The 23,690-nt window shown below is 37.0% G+C and overlaps 1 long non-coding RNA gene and 1 pseudogene across 2 annotated transcripts in view; one reads left to right on the top strand and one right to left on the bottom strand.

Annotated features, from left to right (window-relative positions):
* Positions 1-23,690, top strand: part of LOC129532918 (uncharacterized) — a 218,796-nt gene that overhangs the window by 182,536 nt on the left and 12,570 nt on the right. For both annotated transcript variants that reach the window (XR_008678856.2, XR_008678857.2), the window contains exon 4: positions 7,292-7,423. This is a non-coding gene — a long non-coding RNA (uncharacterized lncRNA). The remainder of the gene's footprint in view (positions 1-7,291; positions 7,424-23,690) is intronic.
* LOC115934507 (uncharacterized) lies at positions 16,934-17,020 on the bottom strand (annotated as a pseudogene).

The following is a 23,690-nucleotide window of genomic DNA, read 5'->3' as shown; positions in this document are numbered from 1 at the left end:
GAAATGAAGGAAAAAATGTTAAGGGCAGCCAGAGAGAAAGGTCGGGTTACCCTCAAAGGGAAGCCCATCAGACTAACAGCAGATCTCTCGGCAGAAACTCTACAAGCCAGAAGAGAGTGGGGGCCAATATTCAACATTCTTAAAGAAAAGAATTTTCAACCCAGAATTTCATATCCAGCCAAAACAAGCTTCATAAGTGAAGGAGAAATAAAACACTTTACAGACAAGCAAATGCTGAGAGATTTTGTCACCACCAGGCCTGCACTAAAAGAGCTCCTGAAGGAAGCGCTAAACATGGAAAGGAACAACTGGTACCAGCCGCTGCCAAATCATGCCAAAATGTAAAGACCATCGAGACTAGGAAGAAACTGCATCAACTAACGAGCAAAATAACCAGCTAACATCATAATGACAGGATCAAATTCATACATAACAATATTAACTTTAAATGTAAATGGACTAAATGCTCCAATTAAAAGACACAGACTGGCAAATTGGATAAAGAGTCAAGACCCATCAGTGCGCTGTATTCAGGAAACCCATCTCATGGGCAGAGACACAAATAGGCTCAAAATAAAAGGATGGAGGAAGATCTACCAAGCAAATGGAAAACAAAAAAAAGGCAGTGGTTGCAATCCTAGTCTCTGATAAAACAGACTTGAAACCAACAAAGATCAAAAGAGACAAAAAAGGCCATTACTTAATGGTAAAGGGATCAATTCAACAAGAAGAGCTAACTATCCTAAATATATATGCACCCAATACAGGAGCACCCAGATTCATAAAGCAAGTCCTGAGTGACCTACAAAGAGACTTAGACTCCCACACATTAATAATGGGAGACTTTAACACCCCACTGTCAACATTAGACAGATCAACGAGACAGAAAGTCAACAAGGATATCCAGGAATTGAACTCAGCTCTGCACCAAGCAGACCTAACAGACATCTACAGAACTCTCCACCCCAAATCAACAGAATACACATTTTTTTCAGTACCACACCACACCTATTCCAAAATTGACCACATACTTGGAAGTAAAGCTCTCCTCAGCAAATGTAAAAGAACAGAAATTATAACAAACTATCTCTCAGACCACAGTGCAATCAAACTAGAACTCAGGATTAAGAATCTCACTCAAAACCGCTCAACTACATGGAAACTGAACAACCTGCTCCTGAATGACTACTGGGTACATAACGAAATGAAGGCAGAATAAAGATGTTCTTTGAAACCAACGAGAACAAAGACACAACATACCAGAATCTCTGGGATGCATTCAAAGCAGTGTGTAGAGGGAAATTTATAGCACTAAATGCCCACAAGAGAAAGCAGGAAAGATCCAAAATTGACACCTAACATCACAATTAAAAGAACTAGAAAAGCAAGAGCAAACACATTCAAAAGCTAGCAGAAGGCAAGAAATAACTAAAATCAGAGCAGAACTGAAGGAAATAGAGACACAAAAAAAAAAACTTCAAAAAATTAACGAATCCAGGAGCTGGTTTTTTGAAAGGATCAACAGAATTGATAGACTGCTAGCAAGACTAATAAAGAAAAAAAGAGAGAAGAATCAAATAGACGCAATAAAAAATGATAAAGGGGATATCACCACCGATCCCACAGAAATACAAACTACCATCAGAGAATACTACAAACACCTCTACGCAAATAAACTAGAAAATCTAGAAGAAATGGATACATTCCTCGACACATACACTCTCCCAAGACTAAACCAGGAAGAAGTTGAATATCTGAATAGACCGATAACAGGATCTGAAATTGTGGCAATAATCAATAGCTTACCAACCAAAAAGAGTCCAGGACCAGATGGATTCACAGCCGAATTCTACCAGAGGTACAAGCAAGAACTGGTACCATTCCTTCTGAAACTATTCCAATCAATAGAAAAAGAGGGAATCCTCCCTAACTCATTTTATGAGGCCAGCATCATCCTGATACCAAAGCCGGGCAGAGACACAACCAAAAAAGAGAATTTTAGACCAATATCCTTGATGAACATTGATGCAAAAATCCTCAGTAAAATACTGGCAAACTGAATCCAGCAACACATCAAAAAGCTTATCCACCATGATCAAGTGGGCTTCATCCCTGGGATGCAAGGCTGGTTCAATATATGCAAATCAATAAATGTAATCCAGCATATAAACAGAACCAAAGACAAAAACCACATGATTATCTCAATAGATGCAGAAAAAGCCTTTGACAAAATTCAACAACCCTTCATGCTAAAAACTCTCAATAAATTAGGTATTGATGGGACATATCTCAAAATAATAAGAGCTATCTATGACAAACCCACAGCCAATATCATACTGAATGGGCAAAAACTGGAAGCATTCCCTTTGAAAACTGGCACAAGACAGGGATGCCCTCTCTCACCGCTCCTATTCAACATAGTGTTGGAAGTTCTGGCCAGGGCAATTAGGCAGGAGAAGGAAATAAAGGGTATTCAATTAGGAAAAGAGGAAGTCAAATTATCCCTGTTTGCAGACAACATGATTGTATACCTAGAAAACCCCATTGTCTCAGCCCAAAATCTCCTTAAGCTGATAAGCAACTTCAGCAAAGTCTCAAGATACAAAATCAATGTACAAAAATCACAAGCATTCTTATACACCAACAGCAGACAAACTGAGAGCCAAATCATGAGTGAACTCCCATTCACAATTGCTTCAAAGAGAATAAAATACCTAGGAATCCAACTTACAAGGGATGTGAAGGACCTCTTCAAGGAGAATTACAAACCACTTCTCAAGGAAATAAAAGAGGATACAAAACAAATGGAAGAATATTCCATGCTCATGGGTAGGAAGAATCAATATCCTGAAAATGGCCATACTGCCCAAGGTAATTTACAGATTCAATGCCATCCCCATCAAGTTACCAATGACTTTCTTCACAGAATTGGAAAAAACTACTTTAAAGTTCATATGGAACCAAAAAAGAGCCCACATCACCAAGTCAATCCTGAGCCAAAAGAACAAAGCTGGAGGCATCACACTACCTGACTTCAAACTATACTACAAGGCTTTAGTAACCAAAACAGCATGGTACTGGTACCAAAACAGAGATATAGATCAATGGAACAGAACAGAGCCCTCAGAAATAACGCCGCATACCTACAACTATCTGATCTTTGACAAACCTGACTAAAACAAGAAATGGGGAAAGGATTCCCTATTTAATAAATGGTGCTGGGAAAACTGGCTAGCCATATGTAGAAAGCTGAAACTGGATCCCTTCCTTATGCCTTATACAAAAATCAATTCAAGATGGATTAAAGATTTAAACGCTAGACCTAAAACCATAAAAACCCTAGAAGAAAACCTAGGCATTACCATTCAGGACATAGGCATGGGCAAGGACTTCATGTCCAAAACACCAAAAGCAATGGCAACAAAAGCCAAAATTGACAAATGGGATCTAATTAAACTAAAGAGCTTCTGCACAGCAAAAGAAACTACCATCAGAGTGAACAGGCAACCTACAAAATGGGAGAAAATTTTCACAACCTACTCATCTGACAAAGGGCTAATATCCAGAATCTACAATGAACTCAAACAAATTTACAAGAAAAAAACAAACAACCCCATCAAAAAGTGGGCAAAGGACATGAACAGACACTTCTCAAAAGAAGACATTTATGCAGCCAAAAAACACATGAAAAAATGCTCACCATCACTGGCCATCAGAGAAATGCAAATCAAAACCACAATGAGATACCATTTCACACCAGTTAGAATGGCAATCATTAAAAAGTCAGGAAACAACAGGTGCTGGAGAGGATGTGGAGCAATAGGAACACTTTTACACTGTTGGTGCGACTGTAAACTAGTTCAACCATTGTGGAAGTCAGTGTGGCGATTCCTCAGGGATCTAGAACTAGAAATACCATTTGACCCAGCCATCCCATTACTGGGTGTATACCCAAAGGACTATAAATCATGCTGCTATAAAGACACATGCACACCTATGTTTATTGCGGCATTATTCACAATAGCAAAGACTTGGAACCAACCCAAATGTCCAGCAATGATAGACTGGATTAAGAAAATGTGGCACATATACACCATGGAATACTATGCAGCCATAAAAAATGATGAGTTCATGTCCTTTGTAGGGACATGGATGAAATTGGAAATCATCATTCTCAGTAAACTATCGCAAGAACAAAAAACCAAACACCGCATATTCTCACTCATAGGTGGGAATTGAACAATGAGATCACATGGACACAGGAAGGGGAATATCACACTCTGGGGACTGTGGTGGGGTGGGGGGAGGGGGGAGGGATAGCATTGGGAGAGATACCTAATGCTAGATGAGCAGTTAGTGGGTGCAGCGCACCAGCATGGCACATGTATACATATGTAACTAACCTGCACATTGTGCACATGTACCCTAAAACTTAAAGTATAATAATAAATAAATAAATAAATAAATAAAAAAGTTTATTGTTGTAAAACACTTAACCTGAAATCTACCCTGTTAAATTTTTAAGTATACAATACAGTATTGTTAACTATAGGTACAATAGCTGTACATTGGAAGATCTCTAGAGCTTATGCAACTTGCTCATGTGAAATTTTATGTCTGTTAATTAGATAGGCTATCTCAATGTTTTATGTATGCCAATTTTCCCAAAACTGATTCATAAATTTGATGTAATATAAAAACAAAAGCTTTTTTCATCCACATAACTTGACAAACTGATTCTAAAATTTGCATGAAAGAGTAAGGGCAAATAGTAAACAAAGTACTGATGAAGAAGAAAAAATGTTGGTAGGGACTTACCCTACCTAATATCAATATTTATTATAATTTAGATAATAGTGAATACAATGGCACCAGCATGAACAAATTTTAAAAATGTTACAAAATCAGACCCACTCAGACATAAAACTTGGTGTACAACAGAGATATTCTATTCAGAACCCCGGGGAAAGAAAGGACTATGCAGTGAATGGCACAAAGGCAATTGGCTAACCACATGGATACAGTGAAGTTGGGTTCCTACCTTATAACTTATGAGTCTGACTCTAATTTTGATGTTTCACTGGAGACAACTTTGAACCCCACCACTCCCACTTTTCCTCTTACCCTCCATGTGGGCAAGCTGCTAAGAAAGTCCAAGTGTTCCCTCCATTGGCATCAGCAGGCGGGAAGTTCACGTACAAAGGGCAGGCTTGCTGGATGGCATCCTCATCTCAGCCACACCCTGACCAACATAAAAGCCCAAAGCCAGTCTCCTTTTCTGGCTTTCTCAAGCCACTTTTGGATCTGGTTGGGAGCCACACTGCTCAATACGTGAGTAATAAACCATTCTGAATGAAAAAAAAAAAAAACAAGTAGATTGAAAACAATCTGATGTGTAAATTTGCAAAAGACATGGACATATAAAAGAGGAATTATCAAGAAAATATAGATGGATAAAATATTCAACTGCATTAGTAATCAGGAAATGCAAACTAAAATGGCGTTGAAATACAGTTTTATACCTATTACATTTCCAGAATTAAATCGGAAAATACCAAGTGTTGGAAATGATATAAATCAATTAGAGCTCCTAAACCCTTTATTGAAGGTATAAATTGATATAACCATGTTGGAAAACAAGATGGAATTATCCTTCGAGTTGAATGTTCACCTACTGTATTAAAATAAATTTCCAACGCTAGATTTATCCGCTAAAAAAAATAGATCTAGTTTTGCACGTGAAAATGAAGTTCTGCACAAGAATGGCCATAGCAGCTTTGTTCATAACAAATAAAAACAAAAACAAAAATATTATTCAAAGGAAAAATTAACACATTGCACTCTGTGTATGTGATGGGATTTCATAGCAGTGAAAAGGAAGGTTCTACAGCTACATACAATGCGTGTGATTCTTTGCAATACAGAGCAACAAAAATCTAATCTAGAAGACCAAATGAAGTGTGATTCAATTTCTATACAAATTAAGAGCAAGCAAAACTAACAATGTTTTACATAGAGAAAAAACATATATGCAATAAAATTGTGTTTTTCAGAAATAGTACAAGATTAAAACATGAAATCTAGGACAGTGATTATCTGTTCATGGAGCTGGGGAATGAAGAACACTCGGGGAAATACAATAATTCTGGCTCTTAGGTTGGGTACTGGTTTGATATTCATTTTAAAAATTGTGTTCTGTTACATATACAACTTCTTATTCTCTTTTGTATGTATCAATTAGTACATGAAATATAACAAAAATAATCCAAAAAGAAAAAAGAAAACTGAAAAAATTTATTGGGAGCAAGTGGTGGTGTATAGATTTATCTGTTGTGAGTAACAAAAACCCCTAAAATTTATAAGTGAAATAGTTAAAAATAAATTTGGCTCGTTTTACTATCCAGAAAGTTATTTAAAAGGATTTTTTAAATAAGTGGCTTTAGACGTTGTTATCCTTTCTAATATTATGTATTTCTTAATAATTTAAAAGCTAAGGATTAAAAATTTGGAAAAGCAACATATAAAATAGTAAACTTAATTTCTGCTTTTCTCCTTTCCACAAGTGCTTTTGTTCATTTCTCTCAGCAATATATGTCTAGGTTGGAGTTCAATCACCTGCCACCAGTATGTTATTTATAAGTAGAAGAATATTTTTGTCTCACTTAAAGCCAAACAAAATAAGCCAGAAAGCACATTGTGACAGGGAGAAAAATTAAAAGTTGAAAATAGGTTTCTCTTTATCTATGGCTAATCTCCCCAGAATAACAGACCATCTAAATGTTGTGTTCTGTGACAGCCTGGGTACAATTTTCAGAACATTTTTTTCTCATTGGAAATTAAGCTTCTGGGAAGCCATTCATCCTGAAAGCACTATTGTTCTCAGTTGCATTGCTTTTCTTCATTGTTGGGTACCTGTTTTTCCACGGTTGTTATGCACACATAACTTACTCCTTTTTAATTATTTTGGCCTTTTGTTGAGATCACAATGGAAAGATTCATTTAGAAGACTAGGGAAGAAAAAGGCTTTTTTTTTTTTTCTTGCTCTGAATCATCAATTACAATACACTCAAAAAATTTTACTGACTTTCTATCATGAGCTTGTGCCCATCTGAGAGGAGACATTTTATTACTAGTTTTTTCCCCATTTAGTTTTTATATTGTGGTTCTCTGTCCTTTGATATAATGGCTACATTTATTTGTTTTTCTTTTTGTTGTTGCTGTTCTTTAGTTAGCTCTGTCATTAACCAGTCTATTATTTTTTCTCATTCCCACTGGGTTTCTCGTTATTAAGTCCACCCTCAAGAAACTGCTGTATCACCATACTCTTCTAATACTCTAAGAATTCTTCTTCATATGTATCTGCCCCTATTTTCTGCCTCGGTGGTTGTTCAGCATTAATTCAGGAGGATTCAGAGAAAAACAGGTATGTTTGTTCATGTTGTTGCTTAAGTGTATGCTATTGTAAACCACGGAGAAAACCCCACGTTTTAGCCATAAAAATCTGAAACTCCAAATTCTAGCGGTCATAGAAGGTCTGAACATCAACTAGAATTTCATGTCTGTTTAAAGCTTACCTAGATCACCTATGGTTTTCTGGGAAAAGAAATTGTAACTAGCAGACTTACTTATTTCTATCAGCCCCTGATGCATTGTTCCTGCAAAGGATTGGCAGAAATCTGAGATTCCTTTTAGGTCTTGTTTTTTCATCAGCTCCCTTTGAAACCTGGTGTTCATGCTGAACAGGCTTTATAGATCATAATTGGGATCACCCTTGTAATAATAATCATAGCAAGCACCATTATCAGTATCTAATCTTTATTACACTTACGATTCACGAAACTGTGAAGCACCTTAGAATAGAAATTAGATGTATTTTTTAAAATCAGTCATTCTGTATTTCTCTAGTCCATGTCTTTCTATTACAGTACCTTTCTTTCTTTTCCTCTTTTTCTTCAGTCTTTCTATCATTAAACCTAGGGTGACTTGACATCCAGGTATATCTAGAGCAGCCCTGGCTTACACCCTTTAGACAATTATAGTTATTCATAGTACTTCCTCTCATTTTCACAAGTTTTCCATTTAGGGGACATTATCGGTTACATCATTTAAAATCCCACAGCAGGTTCATCCTGCCTTTATGAAACTATGCTGAAGTGCTAGCAAACTCATAAGTCGCATTAAGACAGAGATACCCATGAAAGAAGATAAAGATGAGTGAAGCGGAGGGATATGAAAAAGATCACCACTGCTGCCCGTTTCCATTTTTAATATAAAAACATGGTTAAAAATATTCTATCTCTTACTGCTGCCTTCTCTTTCTTGTTAGCTGTTAGGATTGTATTTGATTACCTATAACAGAAAATTCAAAATGTAACTGGCTTAAATGCACAAGGGTTTACATCAAATAAAAAGTGGTCCAGATGAAAAATGTCCAAACTTGATACTGCAGCTTGCATTTCATCAAAGACCAACTCTTTATCTGCATAAGCATACTAGCATGTGACTTCCATCCTTGAGGTCATCCCAAGATCCAAAATGATTGCTGGGGCTCCAAATTTTATACCTACATTACCACCAAAAGGGAAAGAGGATGAAGAGTAACGAAACACATAATACAAGTATTTCAAAAACTACCTATTCTTCCTTTAATGTGACATTCCTGAATTCCAGCTTTACAACTTTTATTATCATAGTCAGAATTTAGTCACACCTAAGGAGAAAAGTTATACCTAAGGAAAAAGGGAGATTATAGTTACGTTGTTTTTGGGGTTTTTTGTTTCATTGTTTGCATTCTCAATCTTACAGATGTCCTCTTAGCATGCAAAAGTGGTATGATAGATGTTGGGAAGAAACAAGTTGTATCTCTGCAACAACCTCTAACGTACCACAGTATTCCAGAGTGTTTTCAGCACAGGGTCTCTGCCAGACTCTCTGGGCAAAGCACTCAACAGCTGTGAAACTTGTGAGAGTTATTTTCACCTTACTATGACCCAGCTACCTAAAGGGAGACTAAGATAACTTACTTCCAAGGGATGTTTTGAGGGTTAAGAGGTCATATATGGCCGGGCGTGGTGGCTCACACCTGTAATCCCAGCACTTTGGGAGGCCAAGGCGGGCAGATCACAAGGTCAGGAGATTGAGACCATCCTGGCTAACACAGTGAAACCCTATCTCTAGTAAAAATACGAAAAATCAGCTGAGCATGGTGGCAGGCACCTGTAGTCCCAGCTACTAGGGAGATTGAGGTAGGAGAATGGTGTGAACCCAGGAGGCGGAGGTTGCATTGCAGTGAGCCGAGATCGCGCCACTGCACTCCAGCCTGGGCGACAGAGTGAGACTCCGTCTCCAAAGCAAAAAAGGTCATATATAATGCCTGACGTACACGGTGCATTCCATAAATATGGTCTACTTTTTATTATGATATGCTCACCATTTAACAAATACATTTTTACAGTCCCTTCGTAACTCCCACTGAATTACTCATTCAATAACATATCCCAGATACAATAGGTTTTCAGAATACGTATTTTGAATTCAGAAGTCTACATCTAATTATGTGTTACATTTAGTAAAGACTTGTCCATTAAGTTATAGTCAATTCCCTTACATTGCCTCTAAATCTCAAAACTTCACAACAAGGGAGATTAAGATGTTTCAAAATTTCTGCATGCAGTAAAGTTGGTGTCCAGGGGCATTTACTTCGAAACAAACTAGCCAGCTGTCTCCCAAAAGGTCTCGTAGGGTAAAATGGATCATGCTGGTGAGTATGCAAGGTTTGGCTCTCATCCATGCAGGCTCAGAAATCTTTTAATACACACTGAGAGGGAATTAGTCTCTCAGGTTGCCTTTCACTAACCAAATCCACAAGCCTCAATTTATAATGACAAATATAACCATAATAGAGGCTGGAACTCTCTCAGATAACTTGTCTTAAACAGGAAAAATAATTTTCCACAGATTGGTATTTGTTGAACATTGAATTAAAACAACAACAAAACACTTAATGTTTAAAGCCAAAGGCGTAGTTTTAAAATGGCAACAGAGTAGTCGATGTTGATGTTGTATTGTATTTCACTTCCTGGTTCCTGAACAGTACCTGAGTGTCCATGTGTTCTTTCCTTAGAACAAGTCCAAAGACTTGTTCTTTCCTTAGATGCTAAATGCATTCAATTAAGGTTCAAGAAAAGCATTGCATGTTTATAAGCCATTCTGTCTTTTACTACATGTGACTGTCAAGTTATGCTTTGTATAACTTGACTTGTATAACTGGATGTAAAAAGTCTGCTTATCAAAGAGGACATGTCATTCCCTAGTTCATGGAGATCTTTCCCCGCAGTTTACAAACAAAACAACAACAAGCTTAAGGCATAATTATCCATTTTATGGATAAGAAACCAAGCCCTACTGAAATTTGCTAAAGTCCAAACAGGAATTAGTAAATGAAGTGGCATTAGGTGGTTGCGGTGGCTCACGCCTGTAATCCCAGCACTTTGAGAGGCTGAGGTGGGCGGATCACCTGAGGTCAGGAGTTTGAGACCAGCTTGACCAACATGGAGAAACCTGTCTCTACTAAAAATACAAAATTAGCCTGGCGTGGTGACACATGCCTGTAATCCCAACTACTTGGGAGGCTGAGGCAGGAGAATCCCTTGAAGCCAGGAGGCGGAGGTTGCAGTGAGCCGAGGTTGTGCCATTGCACTCCAGCCTGGACAACAAGAGCAAAACTCTGTCTCAAAAAAATAAATAAATAAAAAAGGAAAAGAAGTGGCATTAAATCAGGTCTATCCAACTCCATGCCTTTTCTTTTATAACAGTGATTTTGCTGAAGATTCTTCTAAATCTTTTATTTCACTGTAGTTTATTGTTTAATATCTCCATGCCACATATCACCTAAAGTTTTGTCATTTCACATATATTCATTTGTCTGGAGGGAAACAGAAACATGAGGGCATGATTTGGCAAAAGCATTAAGTAAACTGAATGGATTATGCACCAAACACTCATAGATAGATGCTTCACAGCAAAAAATATTCCCTGAGGATAGTCACCTTCATAACCATTACTCCTTGCTTCTCGCTTTACTGTCTGATTCAAGTAGCCTATTTGCCAGCAGGACTTCTTGTTGTCTTTGCTGCAACAGCAGCTTTGCATTGTGGTGAGCCAGGTGGTTGCACTAAGATAGTGCAGTCCATCTTCATACAACAATAGTGGAATCAGGCATGATTGAAAATTATGGACAGTCCAATTTGTCACAGCTCAGTTTAATAGTCCCAGACTAGTATTTAAGCAACAGGACTGATGTAATCAAGATTCCACTTCTTGTGGGGCCAAGCAGGCAGAATTTACTGAATAAAATTAACAAATTTTGTGTCACATTTTACTCCATCATAATTGCATAGACTTTAAATATAGTCTGACATTTGGAAACATAATCTATGGGGTCAAATGTAAAAGCAAGTTCATAAGACCAAGGAGTATTTTAGATATAGAAAGTCCCTAAAAGAGAGGCTAACCCAGCTTTCTTAGCAAGATAGGACATAGTTTTCCAAACTTTATAATAAAAAATTGCTCATTTCTTTTTTAAACACAGTAAATAACAAGGAATTTACAAACACACAGAGTAAGCCATTCTTTTGGAAAAATATAATTGATATAATGTTCTTTATATTAAGGCAAAAATTCTTTAAAAAGCACTGAATAGCATATCTGTGTTCAGGCAATGATAACTGCCTGAGTATTCTAACAGAGTTAGGGTGTCACTAATACAGACCCCCTTCTCAAAAAATGTCTCTACCCCTCCCTCATGTGGCAGAATTTTAAGTCTCTTTACCTTCCCTAGACTCATTCCAGACTATCAAAGCCTTTCTAAAAATATGTTTGCAAAAGTTAAATACATTACTCCAGGTATTATCTGCCCCATATTCAGTATTCCTTACCATGAACACGGTATGTTTATTTTAAAAAATAAGATAATTTTTTTTATTGGCTATCATGAGCTTAGAGTCAAATGGATCTCTGAAAAGAATTATAATATCTGACTGTTGTTGAGTGCTCACGCTGTTCCAGGTACTATCTTAGAATAGTTCTATGAACTGGGTACTAGTGTGAGACTCATTGTACAGATGAGGAAGCTAAATCACACAAGAGTTAAAAGCAGCTCACCGAATGTAAACCAACTATTAAGTGACAGAAATAAATTTTAATTTAGGCAGTCTGTCTCTAGAGAACCAGCTGTTAACTATTACTGTAGACCAGTGGTTATCAAAAGCTCTAGACCAGCGGCATCATCTAGTACTTGATGGAAATATTATCTGTTAGGCCCTACTCCAGATCTACTGTCTCATACTCTGGGGGGTATATTGTAGCCAACTGTATGTCAACAAGCCCATCAGGCAATTTTGGTGAATACTAACCTTTGAGAATCACCTGTCTATGCCACATCCGTATTGGTCCTTAAAAATTTAAGGCACACAGAATATTCAGCCAAGAAGACTAGAAACAAGCCTTCTGAACGATGACAGGTAGTATACTTGTAAGCTGCAAACTAGAGAGGGTCAGAAAGCCACACACAGGAATGCAGACAACAGATTTTTAAAGAGTAATTCACCTGCTATAAGTATAACATCGACACTTCTTTTGAAACACTGTCAACATAGAGAATTTATGTTTTGCTGTTAACATTCAATATCTTTGAAAAACATTTTAGCTTCTTAACAAAAGTGGAAGATTGAACCATTACCACCTCACATAACTGTAGATGCTAAAGCTTAGATGACTTGTCTATTTATTAGGATTTAATAGATTTATCTTTAATGATTATTTTCTCAGCAATCATAAAACTCCAGTCTGTAATTCCATGACAGAATTCGTATCTCCAAAAACTCATGGACGGAAAATGTTTTACTTGTCACAGCATAGTAAAGATAATGAAATCTATGCATTTTTTAGAACTACTTGAAGAAATATCTCATTGAATCAATTCAAGATTATTAAAGTCTCTTAGGTACGGTATTACGGTACTTCTAAAAGACTATTGCTAAATCAATCACCAAGATTTGGGAGTTATAATTATTTTTATCATTTATATGAAATTATAACATATGATTATCAGTTCCAGGTATAGTTAAGTCACAACCATCACCAGCCAATTATAATTTATAGGTGCCATAGGTATAGAACCAGTCAAAATATATCTAGGTGCACTAATTGGTCCTATAATTTAATAAGACAGTCTCATCAAGACTTACATGCACCTGCCAAACTGCTGCCTGTGGCAAGAATATAAGTCAACCAGCAATTCTTATTATCATATTTTTTTAGGATACTTGTTTTCTTAAGATTACTTAATCCAAAAATATCCCCAGAAAAGGGGAACATACTTTACTGCTTGGTTTTAAAGGTGGAAAAACATGCAGAATCAGAGTTCTATGTACATGTAAGATATGCCAATAATAATCCAATTATTTCCAATTATTCTCCAAAATGTAAATGGTGAGGTTGCAGCTGTGGTTAATAAAAAGAACACTTTGTGTTAGAACCAGAAGACTTGGGTTGTTTACCACGTGTGTGTAACCTTGGGCAACTCATCCCAGCAGCTCGGCTTTACTGCCTTCCATGGAAATGACAACACTAATGCTTTCTTTACCACAGAAGATGTGGAGAAGGATTCATTGAAATTTATAGAGAAAAACTTATATAAAAGGTACAGCTCAGCTTCAATGAATGATTGTAAATTATTTTAATAAAACCATTATTTTTTCACCTCTCTTCCTAAGGATTCATTTTCATTCTCCCTTAAATTGGGAGGATATTTGCTTATTTTTCTTTTTGCTATTGCATACAATATAAAGAATAATCAGTTTACCAAAATAATAACTTTGATTTATATAGTGATTCTCTTTAATACTGTCTTACAAATAAGGTAAAAGAAAATTAATACTCAACCAAGACATGTATATAAGCAGGTTTAAGTGAGAGAATATGTCTTTGATAGTAACAGCTTTAGGGATCCAAAGATCTAAAAGTATGTTGCTGATAAGGATTTGCAAGTAGGTATCAAATTGCATGGGCCAAAGTGTGTTTTATTATGAAGATATTTTCAATACAGAATTAAAAGTGGAAAAAAAGTCAATTTCCTTTTCTGTTATGAAATTGTGTTTTATCTATGTGTTTATATATAAAAATAATAAGAATAGCGAGAACAAATATAAATTTTTTATCATTTCATGATATCTCCATCAGTAGACCTTGCACTTAACTGCATTTCTACAATAGCAATATAAAAAAGTAAAATAAGCCTCCAGGTTGAATGGACTCTTATCTAGTTGATAAATATCTTTATGCACCTGTCTACTTGCAGGAGTCCTCCTAAACCACAGTTGGACTAAACAAGAAAGGAAATAATCAAATATACTTTATTCAAAAGCATCACAGAGCTCCAATCTTTCATTCTCCTCAAATAAAAATGTACCTCTCATCACATTTTTACATAGATATAGATAATAACCTTTCCTTTTATGACATTATCATTATCTGAAATTCTTTTTCTGAACATCAATTATGTAAATGGAAAAACTACTTCCAACAAAAAAAGAGTAACTCTCCTTAGGGAGCTGACAACATAAAGCAATGTTGTTTGTATTAAAAGTACAATTCTAGCTGAGGTTTTATTTTTTTAAATACCTAATAATCCAAATTATCACAAAGTTGAATTTACTCCCTGGCGGCATATTAGAAAGCTGTATTCACAAGGACACTAAATAACTTACTATTAGGTAAGTTTCTACTCAGCATAGAGCCAAAAATCTGTTTTTAATTGACTTAATATTCTCTTGTGGCAGGAAAGAAAAAACATGATTGGAACATTTGAAGATTAAAAATTGTATCAGTTGTGTTATTTAATTTAAAAGAAGGTTACAATTTATACATCCATATTTTAAAGCTAATCATGTTACTAGCAATCCTTTATGGAGACATATTTGTCATAATAATTTTGAATCAGAATACTCACAAAAGTCAAGTTTGTATTTTCCAGAAGTAGCAATAGAGTAGGGAAATAATGTTGAATGTATTTTGATGGAGACAGTCAAACATGAGGCTGCATAATTAGATGAAGACACCAACAAAAAACACAAAGACGTTTGCTGACTCAAGAGAAGTGGCCCTAAAGTAAAAGGAATTCAGCTTCATGATCAGGAAGTTATTTGTTGTGCCAATTTTTTTTTATTCTTTTGGTAAAAATAATTATTTCAGGCATCTGACTAAAACTTTGGGGATGTAATAAGAGTCTCACTTGAGGCTCAAAGGTCATAGTATGGAGGATGTCAGTGAGGTTTATCTTCTGAAACACTAGTTGCTTTCAACATCCAACTGCCATTTCCAGGTTCCAGAATCACCATGTTACCTTCTGCCTTCCCAAGGCCTCTGTTTATCACTGAACTAATTAAGAACTCCTCAAAATCAGGAGGTCCATAAAATGTAGCGGTAAAGATCCCATGTTTGCCATAGATTTACGTTTCTGTTATGCCCCTTATTCGTACTGGGAACTTCAAGAAACTAGTTAACGTGATTGAGTTTTTTTGTTTGTTTGTTTTGTTTTTATTCCCTCATCTGGCAGGTGATATCAAATGATCCCAAGTGAGGGTCCTGGAATAATAAAATATAGCCCTGTGACTTAGAGGCCCAGAGGAGTGAATTTCAGGAAGGAAAATATGGTCAACCATATCTAATTCTGAAAAGTGGTCAAGTAAAGTGAGTACCAAAAGATACAGAGATCACTGAAGACACTAAGGGCATTATCAGTCTACCACTTCAGAGAAGGGAGGGTAAAAAAAAAAAAATCAAAACTCTAGAATGAAATGAGTTGGAGAATACTCAAAACGTGAAGTGCTAGAGATGGTGAATCTCAAAGGAACAAAAGCTTTAAAGTAGGATGAGAGAATTGATAGCATAGAAGTAGCGAATAGAGGTAAAACTCATTGACAACTCCAGATCTAGACCCTGAGATAAACAGCATTTGGAGGAAGAAGCAGTTCACTTGAAAGGACTACAGAGGAATTAGTTTCCTCAGGGAGAACTAGGATTGAGGTATGGCAAGGAGAGGGAGAACATCCTACAGTCAAGTTAATATGTAAGAGAGATTACTGAAGAATTAAAGCTCTGTAGAAAAGTTCAGCAGTGAGAGAAGGATGGAGATCTAGGTCAAGACAAGATGCACAGAGCAAGCATTATGATCTTGACAGGTCCACAGAAGGTGGACGGAAAGATCTGAAGACATATCTTGGCCTGGACCATTATGTTGGAAACACAAGGCAGGCCCTGGGACTAATGAATGAGCTTTTTGTCTCACTTGACCTTGTTTTATGTCACATTGGGGCATGATATGGTTCCGCTGTGTCCCCACCCAAATCTCATCTTGAATTGAAGGTCCCATAATCCACACGTTTATGGGAGGGACCTCATGGGAGGTAATTGAATTATGGGGGTAGGTTTTTCCCATGCTGTTCTCATGATAGTGAATAAGTCTCACGAGATCTGGTGGTTTTATAAGGGCAGTTCCCCTGCACATGCTCTCTTGCCTGCCACCATGTAAAATGTGCCTTCGCTCCTCCTTTGCCTCTGCCATGATTGTGAGGCCTCCTCAGCCAAGTGGAACTGTGAGTCCATTAAACCTCTTTTTCTTTATAAATTACCCAGTCTCAGGTATTTCTTCATAGCAGTATGAAAGTGGACTAATATAGGGTATGTTCATATCAAATCATTATGAAGATCTTTGTGAAAAGGGGTTCTTGCCAAATATTATCTTTAGCCTTTATTTAGCTGCTGGGGTGTCCACTGCGGTACCCTAGAGATGTAACCGCATTTTGTTTTCTGTGTTGCTTTTAGCAAGAATGGTATCTTGGAGTTCTTCAGATTTTTAATAGTCTTTTTACCTCATCAGGCTGGTAACATGTCCAGGGGAGCCACATCTCACACATGTGTGTGAACACCCAATAATAACACTTACAAATTACAAAATGAACTTCTCAGCTTCCTTCTGTGAGAGTATCCTACCTGTGAAGCATAAACTTTTCTTAATCTCCCAGAAAGAAGTTGCATTGCTTTGATGTTTTTAAGGTTTAATTAATCCTTATCCCCAGGGAAGATCATGTTATTTTTGTTTCTCTAAGGTAGTTTTTCTCAAAATTTAGTCATCAGACAATATGTATCAAATTCTTCTAGGAAACTCATTAAAATACACATTCCTGAGCTTTACTTTAGACTCCCTGAATCACAATTTCTTATTAAAAAAATCTGAAAATCTGCTTTTGTAATCCTCTTTGCATAACGTTGGAGAAATAGTTTTTAAAACTCTGGGTCCTTCTTAGAGACAATTATAACAAATCTAAGAAAAGGAGTAGAAAGAACCCGGAGAGTGTGTATGTGTGACTCCCTGGGGTTCAGAAGCTTGTATTACAACTTCTTGTATTACAAGCTTCTGAACCCCAGGGAGTCACACATACACACTCTCAGTGTGTCGGGAATTTATTCCTTCCAGTGGGTTCTTGGTCTCGCTGACTTCAAGAATGAAGCCGCGGACCCTCACAGTGAGTGTTACAGTTCTTAAAGATGGTGTGCCTGGAATTTGTTCCTTCAGATGTTCAGATGGGTCCAGAGTTTCTTCCTTCTGGTGGGTTCATGGTCTCACTGACTTCAGGAGCAAAGCCACAGACCTTTGCAGTGAGTGTTACAGCTCTTAAAGGTGGTGTGTCCAGAGTTGTTTCTTCCCTTCAGTGGGTTCATGGTCTCACCGACTTCAGTAATGAAGCTGCAGACCCTCGCAGTGAGTGTTACAGCTCATAAAGGTAGTGCAGACCCAAAGAGTGAGCAGCAGCAAGATTTATTGTGAAGAGCTAAAGAACAAAGCTTCCACAGCATGGAAGGGGACCCCAGCTGGTTGCCGCTGCTGGCTCAGGTGGCCACCTTTTATTCCCTTATTTGGCCCTGCCCACATCCTGCTGATTGGTCCATTTTATGGAGTGCTGATTGGTCCATTTACAATCCTTTAGATAGACACAGAGTGCTGATTGGTGCATTTTTACAGAGTGCTGATTGCTGCATTTACAATTCTTTAGCTAGACACAGAGTGCTGATTACTGCGTTTGTACAGAGTGCTGATTGGTGCGTTTACAATCCTTTAGCTAGACACAGAGTGCTGATTGGTGCGTTTTTACAGAGTGCTGATTGGTGTGTTTACAATCCTTTAGCTAGACAGAAAAGTTCTCCAAGTCCCCACTCGACCCAGGACCCATGAAGTCCAGCTGGCTTCTCCTCTCATCAGGACTGAAGACAGTGTACATGTGCGGGTTTTCAAATGGACAGATGTGAGATCATCTGGTTCTAGCACAGGATCACTAGAGAAGTAAAGCCTATTCACCACTTAATCTGTGGCACAAAAACTATGCCTGTAATTCCAGCACCTTGGGAGGCCAAGGTGGGTGGATCACTTGAGGTCAGGAGTTCAAGACCAACCTGGCCAACATGGTGAAACCCCTCTCTACTAAAAAAATACAAAAATTAGCTGGGTGTGGTGGCGAGTGCTTATAATCTCAGCTACTCAGGAGGCTGAGGCAGGAGAATCGATTGAACCCAGGAGGCAGAGGTTGCAGTGAGCCAAGATTAGACCACTGCACTCCAGCCTGGGTGACAGAGCGAGACCCTGTCTCAAAAAAAAAAAAAAAAAAAAAAAAGAAAGAAAGAAAAGAAAAAGAAAAAAATACTTGGTACACAGGACACCCTCAATAAATAGTCATTAAATAAATGGATTATTATAACTGCATTCTCTTTAAGATTCATTTTTCTTATGTTTTTCTCACCCTGACTACACCCCCAATTAGAATGTACACATAGAAGCCTGCCTTTTTCGTTTTTTATCCTCAATAACTAATAATTTCATACACGTGAAAATCATTAAGACTAGAAACACTTATAAATATTAAAATGTGGCAAAGGAAATGGAGATTTGCTAAGCATCAGGGAGGTTCTAGTTATTTGATTAATAGCTGAAATTTTCAAAGGTTTCTAATCATGAGAGCCATTTTAGCGGCTAAATATTTTAAAAATTAAAAGAAAATCTCTTCAAAGAAGCTAAAAATTTAGAGAAAAAATCTATTTAATCTGATTATTTTCTTCACATAAAGCAATTGACACACAAAGAATATGACTTCTTGGCAAATATTTAATTTTGCTGACCTTCCTCTCAGCACTATTTCTTTCATCAATCCTGGTAGTGCCCACATCCTTGAGAGGGATCTGGCCAACACCCTGGCCCCTAAGTTTCTTGACTTATCTGCAGATAACTTTTTTCCTTCGGTCTTAACTCAGCCACCAAATGCCCTACTCATATCTTTAACAATAACTAAATTTTAGCATTATCAATAACTCAACTAGGTTAAAAAAAATCCCAATTTCGGGCATGCAATTATTGAATGAGTGCCTCTTATGTTTTCAGTTATGATAGGAACACAAACACCCAGACTTCTACTATTACAACTTTCCTGACGTTAGTTCAGCCCTCCTTTACATTGTCCATACCTCCCTCCTGAAATTATTTTACTTCCTAAACCATTCAGATTTAATGGTCTAGTGGTCTAGTTGAACACTACAATTACTCCCTAACATGCAGCTTCAACTTTTTCTGCCTGTCTCCCCACCTATCATTTTCACCTGGCAGCACCCCAGGTCTGGTTAAATCCAGTTTTCTTTCTGCTTTGTACCATCACCCATGCAGCCAAACGTGATTACAGAAAACCAAGGACTCACGCCCGCTTTTAATACAGATTTAAGTAAAAAAGTACCAAGTGAGCCTCCAGCACTACTCAGCAATCTTGTGCTAGTTTCTCTGATCAATTTTCTCTCCTCTTCTCCAAGATGATTATTTCATAGTTTTTCTTTCTTCCCAAACCTACCATACCTGTTCTCTCTTCTCTTTTTCTACTTTTTTTGGTATATTTTCACTGTATCTTCACTTATATTATTTGCTTTCCTTGGAATAATATGGGATGGACTTTCTTGGTTCCTATCTAAATTCAACCCATCATTTTTACAGTCTTACCCCCTCCCATCTAAACAACTAATTTGTTCCTACAACTTTTTCTCCCATGTTATTAACTTTTCTTTCCTGCTAAAATACTATCAACATCCAAGTATCTCCCACGTAAAAAAAATATATTTGGCCTCCTAACTTGCTGCGGACGCTGCTGAAGCCTGATTTCATTTATGTTAATAGGAATACTCCTCAAAAAAAAAAACAGTTGAAACCAGCAGTCTGCACAGCCTCACATCCCACTGTCCCCTTAACCCACCCCAACCAGATTTCCATAAGGATCATTCTACTAAAATGGACCTTGTCAAGCCCAGTGACCTTCATTAGGCAATCACTTGACACAGCCTCTACTCCTTCTTAGAGTATTTTCTACATGAATCTGGTTTTTTGCCTAAAATACTGGCTTCTCATTTTTAATCTTCTGGACTGACTCCTTCCCTTATTAGAATCTTTAAATGTCAAAATACTCTGAGGTTCAGTGCCTAGTCCTCTCTCCTTTCATTGCCAGTTTATCTCTTTGAATCCCACATTTAAAAATATCACTTCAATACATATTTGATGAATGAATGCATGAACAGATTAATACGAAATGATGGTAGAATTAATCAAAGAGCCACTTGTGTGTCTTTGCCGTAGGTTAAGATCTTAGAAGGAAAGGCTAGTTTAAGACGTTCTGGATGAATAATTCAGAGATAGGCGTTAGAAACTTAGGAGTCAAATGATCACATACATATAATCTTGATTCCCAAGTTTTAAATCATCTCTATCCATAGATGAAACTGTCTACTTGACATCTTTACTTGGAAGCACAGCAGACATCTCCAGCTTATCAAGTTTAAAATAGAACTTTGCTTCCATGTCTTTTCTTCACTATATAATATTAAAAAATAAAGTAAACCTGCCTCATCTGCGTACTTCCCCATCTTTTGTTAACTTAAAAATATGCAATTTATAAATTTAGAAAAGGAGAAGAGAAGATTTTATTTCTTATAAAGGGCTACAGCCAGCAGGGTGACCATGCTGACAGGCTGAGAAGCAGAGCCTCCAGCCAGAAACAACAGATACTTGGAGAGGGGGGAAAAGGGAACAGAAATTTATGCTGAGCAGAGTGGCCAAATATGCATATTCAGTAAGCTATAGGAGTCATGAATATTTATGAAAGGGAAAACGTATGCAAGTGCTTTTGAGCTTCATGCTTCATGTTCAAATAATGGTTATGATCTCAGGGTGAAGATTTTGGCTCTCTGAAGTGAAAAGATGAAGCAGAGAACATCAGGACCCTTCCTATGCATGCTCCCTTTGCTAGCCAGAAACAGTCCATGGTCAGTGGCTTCTTATCAGGCAAGAAGAGGGGAGCAGCATCCGGAGATTGGTTGAGATCAGTGGTGGAGTCTTTTGAAAGGGCCGGTTCCTGTTGAGCTCTTAGGGAAGAAAGCCTAATCATGGGTAGCAAGGGGAGGATAGTCTGACCCCACCATGCTATCATGGCCGAGAACTCAGTTTTCAAGGATACTCCGGGGTCCCCTTCTCCAAAAAAAGACTCATTCAGTCAGTTGGGTGGGGCTTAGAATTTTAGTCTACAATAATAAAGACATTACCGTTTAATCAGGGAAAATGTCCATAAAATATTGTTTTCCCTCCCATCCCAAATTAAGTATTTCTGTTAGCTCTGAGCACTTTTCACAACTACAGCTTCAGTGTGACAACCTCTCACCTTAATCTGAAGCATTTTCAACTATCTTTTGGACCACTTACACAGACTCATTAGTCTACTCCCTCCTCAAATGCTTGCCGTCTCATCATCTGTTCTTCAGACAGTCACAAAGATCTCTTAAATATATAGACCACATCACTGTTCAGCTCAAAATCTTCAAAATATTCCCATCACTTGCAAAACAATGTCCGAAATTCTTACCAAGTTAGAGAAAGCTGTACTTGTTCTGAGTTCTGTCCACATTTTTTCTATGTATTGTAACAAACCCATGATCATTATCATTTCAGCCATACTGGCTTTTTCACTGTTCCCCAAACACACCAGATTCATTTCTACCTTCTACATTGCACACATGGCTTCTTCTGTTTGATACTACATTTCCTCCTTACTGTCACCTCTTCAGAGAAACATTCTAAGACTAGCCTATCTAAAACACTTTCCCATGGCTACTGTCCATTTATTACGCTGCTTTATATCATATTTAAATATCATTTTTATATCCCTACCTATATCAAAATTGGCTTCATTGTTATTACCTATTTTTTCATAGACTGTAAATTCAATAAAGGTAAGGACTTCTTCACAACTATGTCCTCAGTGTCTAGATTAGTGCTTGGCATAGAGGATCTTTTCAATCAATACTATCGAAAGGAATGTTGACACAACTTGGGATTTATTTCCGGCATCTTGAAAGAGTCCTAGGTGGCAAAATTTAAATATGTAGCCTGGCCAATCTTTAATTCTAAACCACTTAAGGTTAAGGCTTAGGGTTAGACTTAAGAACATGGATTGATCTCTTATATCAAGCTTGACACATTTCTGATACTGTAGATAAATAATCCTGAGGTGTTTAATATGTTTTATAGATCAATGTCTACTCTACAAATGAGCTATTGGCTGTTTATATAACCACGCCTTGTTAGGCATTAAATCAGTAACTTACAAACACTTTTGCCCCTATTCCACACACAAAAATATATTTTACCATTATGATATGGTAAAATGATATTTTGTCATTACAATTTATGCATGAATTTGCATAAACACACATAATTGAAATGAAAGTTTACTAAACATTTCTTATTCCATGTGTAATATATTTCTGCATTTTCTACTGTATTTTTATCTATTCTAATTTCATATTTCATTTTTAAAATTACCTTCCAACATAATAAAGTAATTGATGCATAAATGATTTCAAAATTGTATTTTACAAAGCACTGTAGTTGGTATATATATAAGAAAGGCGTATTTGTTTTTAAAGGGAGCAAACAATACCAAGAAAATAAATTTCATCTGTGAATCTGAAGAAAGAATTCTACATGTGAACCTCTCTGCATCTCCACCATCCTAAATCTTTTACATAAGTAAATAACAAAGGATGATGTGTTATATGTCTGTGGTTATGTCAAGCTTTCAAGTACAGGTTTTGTTTGGTGAACTTACACATAAATTCAGGTCAAGGAATCACAGAATCCAATATGCTCAGGCTTTTTAGCTCATTACTTACCATTTAATTACCTCTGAATAATGTATAAACACTTTACATCTTTATTTTATTCCACATTTTTAAGAAACAAAGCAATGGAAACGATGTTTTCAACGCCACAGGTACTGTAGGGCAAGGACAAGGTGTAGGCTTGACTGTTGGATGAAGCCTCCTCTGGCTTTTTTGGTGGCTCTGAGTGGGAAGCATTCTCTGCAAAAACCTACGCAGTGTTTTAGGTACCATAAGCACAAAATCCACAGGCCTTGAAAGTTGAACTGCTGAAGTCAAAACAATCATCATCTGGACTTGCCTGAAGCATCTATTTTTTTAAAAACTCTAATGACAAAAATTATTTTAAAATCTGAAAAGGCATATCCCCACAAATATTGACAGTACAGAGATAA

This window comes from Gorilla gorilla, chromosome 3, assembly GCF_029281585.2.
Source record: "Gorilla gorilla gorilla isolate KB3781 chromosome 3, NHGRI_mGorGor1-v2.1_pri, whole genome shotgun sequence".
Classification (NCBI taxonomy): Eukaryota; Metazoa; Chordata; class Mammalia; order Primates; family Hominidae; genus Gorilla; species Gorilla gorilla.
This window is presented reverse-complemented; position numbering and strand designations above follow the sequence as displayed.